The following is an 8,916-nucleotide window of genomic DNA, read 5'->3' on the forward strand; positions in this document are numbered from 1 at the left end:
GATGAACGTCGTGGTAGTTGATTCTGTCTGATAGCGCTCCCTCGTTCTTCATGTGTTCGATTTGGTCTTTGATGACCTTGAAATATTTGTCATTGTTTTCAAGAGCATTTTATTCGCCTTGTAAGACTGGTACTGTTAAGTTTATAACGTTGTGTTATGTATGTAAAGGGTAGTTGTAAGTGCATGCAAACGATGGCTGCGTCCACCGTCATTCTCGTCAATATATTAGTTCATTAATGGCCGCCTTGCGTTTGTCTGTGCTCCCCGTTCCAATATCCAACAGTGGCGACGATTCGAGTAATTCACGCGTGATTTTGAAGGAAATATGTTGTCCAGTAATGGGATTGTTCGCGAGTTTTGATCACCAACAGCAAGATTGGACAGTTTATAAAAACAGACTGAATCAATGGTTTATCGCGAACAATATCAGTGAAGAAACGGACAAAGCGGGGATCAAGCGACGAGCAATATTATTAAGCGCATTGAGTGAGAATACGTATCAGCTAGCGACTCATCTCGTGTTACCGGGTGTGTTAGAGGAAAAGAGCTTCGATGACGTGGTCAAGGCCCTGGATGGCCATTTCACGCCAAAGCGTTGCGTGTTTGCTGAACGGTTTCATTTTTATTCGGCATCGCAGCAAACAGGCGAGACCCACGCGCAATGGGCTGCGCGGCTGAGGGGACTCGCAGCGCATTGTAATTTCCAACACATTCAAGATACACTTCTGGATAAGTTCGTCATGGGAATGACGCCAGGTCGAGAGCGGGAGAAGCTATTCTCAAAGGACGTCAGTGAACTCACGTTAGCGAAGGCCATCGATTTGGCAGAAAGCGTGCGGTGCGCACGCGCCGCCACCAGCACGACCGCGACGCCAGGACCGTCGTCGGCCGGAGCCGATAATTTGTTCAAGATCGCGAATACTTCGGCAACGGAAACAGATCGTGCTAAGTGTCAAGTGTGTGGTTCTGCTAATCACCAATCGAATAAGTGCAAATTCGCGTCATATAAGTGCCAAAAATGCAAGAAAAAAGGCCATCTTCGTAAAATGTGCAAAAATTTCAAGTACATGGAGGCGGGCGAGGTGAGCGAGGACGATGACGGTAAGTTATTTAACATTCGCTCTGTAAACGGTGCCCCGATGTGCGCGGATGTGGTTATCAATGGATTAAAATTACGGTTTGAACTTGACAGTGGTTCGGCTGTTACGGCGATATCGGACACATTTTATAAATCACACTTCAAAGATGTACCATTGTTAAACAAAAATAAGCGCCTAACAGGTTATAACGGTTATTTTATTAAAAGTTTGGGTATAATTAGAGTTCCAGTAACGTATGACAATTGCACACAAACTTTGGATATCCAAGTTATCGAAGATGGTGGGTGTCCCATTTTAGGGAGTAATTTTTGACAGCGTTTAATTTAGAATTCGTATCTATAAAGTACTGCGCTCAGTTAGAATCTGATATCGTGAAAAAAATTATGTCAGATTAATCGGAAATCTTTGCGGAAAAATTGGGTTGTTTTAATAAGTATAAAATTAAATTACCATTAAAAGACAACGCTAAACCGGTGTTTTTCAAAAGTCGACCGGTAGCATTTGCACTGCAAGAAAAAGTTAACGCTGAAATAACGCGGTTAGTGCAGTTAGGGATACTGAGCCAATCGATCACTCTGAGTACGCCTCCCCGATTGTACCAGTTTTGAAAAGAGACGGATCAGTTAGGATATGTGCAGATTATTCGCAAACTATTAACAAACAATTATTGATTGATAAATACCCTCTGCCTACAATAGACGAACTTTTTTCAAAACTTCATGGTGGAGTACAATTTACTAAACTAGATATGTCTATGGCGTACAACCAATTTCCAATAGAAGATCCGGAGAGCATAACTTGTATTAACACATGTCGCGGTTTATTTAGATATAACCGCTTAATTTTTGGGTTGTCTAGCGCACCCGCGATTTTTCAGCGCGCTCTGAATAGCATACTTGCTAATATAGACGGCGTGTTATGTTTCCTCGACGATGTACTGATAACGGGCCGCGATAAAGAGGAGCACGAGAGGAGACTTAGGGAAGTGTTGCAGCGTTTCAAGGACGCCGGGCTTACACTTCAAAAAGATAAATGTGCATTTTTCCAGGACGAAATTATGTATCTTGGCCATGTCATAAACAAAAACGGTATTAGTAAATCGAGGGCAAAGGTCAAGGCTATACTCGAGGCACCGGTGCCTATTAACGTAGGCCAACTTCAATCGTTTCTCGGATTAGCTAATTATTATCGAGGGTTTGTTCCTCATGCGTCCTCTATATTGAGCCCACTGTATAACCTTTTAAAAAAAGATGCCAAATGGGTTTGGACCGAGGAGCATAACAAGGCTTTTACTAAAATAAAGGAAAGTCTGGGTTCAGACCAGGTATTGGCGCATTATAATCCTAATGCCCCCCTAATTCTTACAGTTGACGCATCTCCCCAGGGCTTAGGTGCAATTTTGTCCCTATTATCTGAGGATGGTTCGGAGCGTCCTATTTCGTTTGCTTCGCGGACACTTAATTCAGCCGAAAAAAACTACGCGCAGATCCAAAAAGAAGCAACTGCAATCGTATTTGGGGTAAAAAAATACCACCAATATTTATACGCACGTTCTGTTCCTTTCATACTACGCACTGACCACAAGCCGCTACTATCGATTTTTGGACCACAGCGGGGTGTACCAGAAATAACGGCGAACAGGTTGCAGAGATATGCTATTTTCTTATCAGCATACAATTACACAATTGAGTATGTTCGAAGTGCAAATAACAGCGCAGATTTTTTATCAAGGGCGTCGTTGCCAGACCGTGCGGTAGACGACGGTGGTAGGGCCGTCATGGCCGACCGCGCGACGTACATCAATTTTGTATTGGAGGGTAATTGTTTGCCAGTTACGTTGGATAAGTTACGCGAAGAAACTAAGAATGACAAGACCTTGAATAAAGTTATTCAATGCGTATTGCAGGGGTGGCCACGCAAAACAAATGATTTAGTTATGAAACCTTTTCATCAATGCAGGTACCAATTGTCATTTGATAACGGTTGTTTAATGCGTGGACACAAACTTGTCATTCCTCAGTCTTTGCAACGCCAAATTGTTAACGAATTACATACCACTCATTTTGGCATTGTAAAGACTAAAGCAGAGGCGCGCGCCCGGTTTTGGTTTCCCGGCATAGACTCGGTAATCGAACAGCTGATCGGCGCGTGTCCGGTGTGCGCGCAGCTACGGCCCTCTCCGCCGCGCGCGCCTATGTCTCCGTGGAAATATCCAACGCAGTCCTTTATGAGGTTACACATCGATTTTGTGGGTCCGGTAAACGAACACACGTATCTCGTTGTAGTTGATGCTTATAGCAAGTGGGTCGAATGGTACGACATGAAAAACAATATATCGTCAGTAAAAGTTATTGAAAAATTGTATGATTTCATGTCGCGGTTTGGCGTACCCCAGACAATTGTTAGTGACAATGGTACATCGTTTGTAGCGTTGCAATTTAAATCATTTTGTGCCACAAATGGTATTACGCATATAACTTCGCCGGTATACCACCCAGCCAGTAACGGACAGGCCGAATCATATACTAAAATTATTAAAAAAGGCATAAAAAGTGCATTATTGGTTTCGAGTACAAACAAGGATGTCAATAATACTTTGTTAAAATATCTTTTTGATTACCGCAACTCGCGACATAGTACAACGGGGCAGTCTCCAGCGCGCTTAGTATTCGGTAGGCAATTGAGGACTAGGCTAGACTTACTTAAGCCACAGTCATCGCCCTCGTCCACTGAACTCGCCTCATTCGTTGAAAATAACCAGTGCTCGCAGCGTAATCACTACGGAGGTACCAGCAGAACACATTTCGCACCCAACGACGCGGTGTTGTACAAATCTTATGCAAACAAGAATAAGTTCTGCTGGCGCAACGGATGCGTTATCAAACGTATCGGCAAGTTATTATACCTTATACGCGATAATATATCGCAGGAAACAGTGAAAAGACACTTTAATCAAGTTTTAAGAGATAAGGCTACGATGCCAGTAACCAATACTAGTACTAATCATCAAGGCCAACAGCGATTAGTGCCTACAAAATCAGTACCCCCCCTGTTTACTCTTCCGACTGTACTAGAGGCTGGAACAGAGCCGGGGGGAGGAGAGGTCCCGAATATAGGCGATGTCGATAATCTTTCATCGGCTGCGTCAGCTGAGCAGCCTCCGCCGGCCGTATCCGCCGCGCCGACTTCACCGCCCGCGCCTCACGCACCCTCCAAGAGCGCTGCAGCCGCGACTTCATCGTCACCGGCGGCTCCAGTTAACCCGTCAACCGTACAGGGTTCCAATGCGACGGCCAAACAAAAAAGGGATCGCCCTAAAATTAATTATAAGGTTTTCTTTTAATGTTTATTTTGAATATGTGTTCTGATCTTATAAGGGAGGGATGTTATGTATGTAAAGGGTAGTTGTAAGTGCATGCAAACGATGGCTGCGTCCACCGTCATTCTCGTCAATATATTAGTTCATTAATGGCCGCCTTGCGTTTGTCTGTGCTCCCCGTTCCAATATCCAACACGTTGTTTATGGAGGGCACGTCGAACTTAACAACTGTTGCTTGTGTTTTGATGTCGTTCGAATGTTTCTTCTGTGGAAATATGGTAAAGGCGTCTCCATTTAACACGCACTCTGTTTGAAGGGTTATGATTCCTGCCTTATTTAGATGCTCGGCCTTGACCTCCTGTCCGCATATGATTCTCGCCGTGCATTCGTCACAACAAAAGAATAGGTATGTATTCATAGTCCTTAGTTCCGTCCATATGTTGTGGCAAGTGTCAGAGTCCGCTGAGCACTCGTTTGAAACTTGATCGGCAATGCAGAGGCGTGAGTCAGACTTTAGTTGATAAATTGGACCTTGTAGCGTACAAATAAGAGTATTAGAATCGTAGTGCGAGCATTTCTAGTTTTTTTTTAATGGATGAATGCCACGATGCTGTGTCATAAATATCTGTGAAATGAAAATTAAAAAAGAGGACTTTGCCGGCCTAGGCCTGCAAGATGTGTATGAAATTCCATTAACGACCTTTTCTCCTAGCCGCACCTGAAACGTCATACTTCGCAGCCTATTATACTCGGTTTCGTCCTCTATATTAGCATAAGAGACACATGTACACATGTAGTATCGCGTAGCGCATGCCATTTCACACTTTTTGAGAATTTAAAAGTTTTTTTTTTTTTTTGTACGGTAGATTGCCTACCCGCTCCCGACTTCATTCGCTTTTTAGTGCCCCGCCGTTTCACATCGCGCTCCCGTATTAAAGTGATAAAATATCAGTGATTAACGTTTTAAAAGATGCCTAAACGTAAACGTGAAAAGGATAAAGATAGTTACGATTATCTTTTAAGAAAATCAAACGACTTGAGAAGAAATTACGATCACCGGATCGTGACAAACATCGTGACTCATCGAACTCACAGGATGAATCAGGTACGCGATAGACAATCTTATCGTAATTGTATTAAGGACTACGTAAATAACGTTTTTTGAACTTATTTGCTTATAAATAGCAGATTAGGGCTTGAAATGAACTGATTACAAAATCGCTGTTTTAACAAACTTCGAGTAGCAGTACCCACCTTAAACAAATTTAACTTCGAACCTTAAACGGTTGCGTAGTTATATTATCAGTTTTTAGTACTTACCTACATGGTACCTTGTACCTACCTACTTGTGTTTGAGTTGCGGGCAGTACAATGGGACTGTTTCTTCTTGAACAAAGTAGATCATGCGTAAACATTGCGAATTAAGAGCAGCAATATATAGGTACCTGTGTTTAAATGTAAACAACAAAGTTTATGGCTACGGACAGTACTTGCTATGCATTGGGACTGTTCTGCCGATAATTTAACTTGTTAATAAAAATACATTGCAATGGTTTTTTATGCGTGTTTATTCACTATCACGTACAATGGTCGTAGTACACTAAAAAGTGTGGAATAACAGTTTGGGGGCAGTTCTTGTTAAACAAACTTGCGACTGCCACTTACACAGTTATTATACTACACCGTGGACATAAGGCTGTGTCTCCTTTTCAGACACGGACCTTTTAGACGCATGGGCGATTCCTGAGGATGATGCCTATCATGCGCCGCCGGCACAGCAATACGCGGGGTCGGACCAGTCAGATACAGGTTCCGTAACCAATGAAGTTTCTCCGCCTGTAGCCGCCATGTCGAAGCATGCCGCCGTCGTGCCTCTAGTTGACCCGCAGCCGGCTCCCGCTGCGCCAGCTAATCCTCCTGCATCAGCTGCTCCTGCCGCGCCGTCCCTAGATTCTCCAGCCACTCCCGCCGTCGAGAATGTTGACCAGCCGTTACCTGAAACAGAAGAAGAGTTAGATGCTGATTTGATGGAAATACTTGGTACTGATCCCAATGCTGTAAAACAATATGGAAAAGACATACAAAAGGACCTGTCGATTAGATTAGAACATTGCGCAACAAACGGATTAACGAAGGAGTTGCGCAAAGAATTCAAAGAGAGATATTTGACACCGGATAACTGCAAATTAATAGATCCTCCTGAAATCAACGCGGAAGTCAAGGCCGCGGTATCGGATGTGGTAATTAAACGCGACAAAGCAATTGAAAATAAACAAAAACAACTTACCACCGCTATAAGTTGCCTAAGTGAGGCTATAACGCTCCTTATGTAAAATAAGGAGAAAAACACACCCTTGCTGAAACTTTTGATAGATTCAAGTAGAATCTTATGCGATTGTCAACATGCTGATACAATTACCAGGCGAAATTTTTTATTGAACGCTATGAAGAAGGAAATGAAGGATCAGCTTCAAAATACTAAAATTGACAAGTTTTTATTCAGTGAAAACTTGGCCGACGCTCTGAAATCGGCTAAAGCCATTACTAAATCTGGAGCAGACCTTAAGATTCCGGCGCCTAAACCTCAGGCTAAAAAGCCTAATATACCCCATACAAATAAAAATTTAAACTGGAAGCCGGGTCCAGCTCGCAGGCAGCCGGGACCGTCACGAGCGAAGGAGCCTGCGACCTCGACACGTCATCGGCCCATGCACACCTCGAGGCCATCGCAGCATCAGCATCAGCACTACAGGACGAGCTACAGACATCGTTAGCAACGGTAATACCAGGAGGTAGATTAGCTAAATTTTATACTCAATGGCTAATGCTCACAGATGATCCTCTAGTATTGTCTTATATCAAGGGTTATAAAATTCCATTTTCTAAACCAGTTTCACAATTAGTACCACCAAGTACAAGAAAATACTCCAATCAAGAGAAAATTCACATACGTGAATCTATCTCAGAATTATTGTCAATTGGAGCAATCTCACAATGTGAAGCGCAAGACGATCAATTTTTGTCGCCTATTTTTGTTATACCCAAACAGAATGGAAAAATGCGATTTATTTTAAATCTTAAATCTTTGAACAAATTCATAGATACATCTCATTTTAAATTGGAAGATTTACGCACTGCTTTAAAGTTAATATCAAAGGACTGTTATCTAAGTACATTAGATTTAAAGGATGCGTATTTCCTTATTAAAATACATGAAAATGACAGGAAATACCTCCGATTCCAATTTGAAAATAATATCTTCGAATTTAATGTCCTTCCGTTCGGGTTAAACAGTGCTCCTTTTGTTTTCACAAAAGTTATGAAACCAGTAGTGAAGTTGCTAAGGTCATGTGGTTACTTATCTACCATATATCTTGATGACTTATTACTTATCGGCAAAGATTATAATGAATGTCTTACAAATATAAAAAATACAAAAAAGCTTCTTACATCTCTAGGCTTTATTATAAATAAAGAAAAGAGCAATCTCAACCCTTCAAAGTCTGTCAAGTTTTTGGGATATATAATAAATTCTAACAAATTTGAAGTTACTCTGCCAAAAAAAAAAATATTAAAAATAAAAAATGAAATCAAAAAATTTTCTGCAGTTAAAAGATGCAAAATAAGAGATTTCGCAAGTTTTGTAGGTCTTCTTACATCTGCATGTCCAGCCGTCGAATACGGCTGGCTTTATACGAAACTCTTCGAAAGGTGCAAATTTCTGAACTTAAAAGATCATGAAAATTACGATATCGTCATGACTATCCCAAACAACTTACGCACTGACTTTGAATGGTGGGAAAATAAAATAGAAAATTCTAGTTGTAAAATCAAAGCCGATTATTACGCTGTAGAAATTTTCTCTGACGCCTCAACTACTGGGTGGGGGGTAGCATGTGGGGACCAGAAGGCAAGCGGTCCATGGAATGCAGACGAACGCAAAAACCATATAAATCAGCTAGAAATTATGGCTGCATTTATTGGTCTAAGAATATTTTCACGAAACTTGTACAATAAACAAATTCTTCTTCGCATTGATAATACCACTGCTATCTCCTACATTAATCGAATGGGAGGCATTCAGTTCCCTCATTTGACAGAAATCACAAAAAAACTTTGACAATATTGCGAAACGAAAAAACTATTTGTATTCGCCTCATATATTCGCTCTGCGGATAATTTTGTAGCGGATCAGGAGTCTAGGCGTACGCATCCTGATATTGAGTGGGAACTTGCTAACTACGCATTTGAAAATATTGTAAATGAATTTGGCTGCCCGAATATCGATTTATTTGCTAGTCGAATTAATAATAAATGCCCAATTTATATGTCTTGGCACAGAGACCCCGACGCGTATGCGATAAATGCATTTACAGTGTCCTGGTCTAACTTTTACTTCTATGCCTTTCCCCCATTCACTATGATCTTAAAATCATTAAGAAAAATTATTAACGATAAAGCTAGAGGTATAATGGTGGTTCCACAATGGCCCACGCA

General features: G+C 41.6%; 2 pseudogenes; both read left to right on the plus strand.

Annotated features, from left to right (window-relative positions):
- The first annotated feature begins 236 nt into the window (after nt 1-236).
- Nucleotides 237-4,443, plus strand: LOC134805773 (uncharacterized protein K02A2.6-like; annotated as a pseudogene).
- Nucleotides 4,444-5,945: 1,502 nt separating this feature from the next.
- Nucleotides 5,946-7,447, plus strand: LOC134805781 (uncharacterized; annotated as a pseudogene).
- The last annotated feature ends 1,469 nt before the right edge of the window (nt 7,448-8,916 follow it).

This window comes from Cydia splendana, unplaced genomic scaffold, assembly GCF_910591565.1.
Source record: "Cydia splendana unplaced genomic scaffold, ilCydSple1.2 scaffold_59_ctg1, whole genome shotgun sequence".
NCBI lineage: Eukaryota > Metazoa > Arthropoda > Insecta > Lepidoptera > Tortricidae > Cydia > Cydia splendana.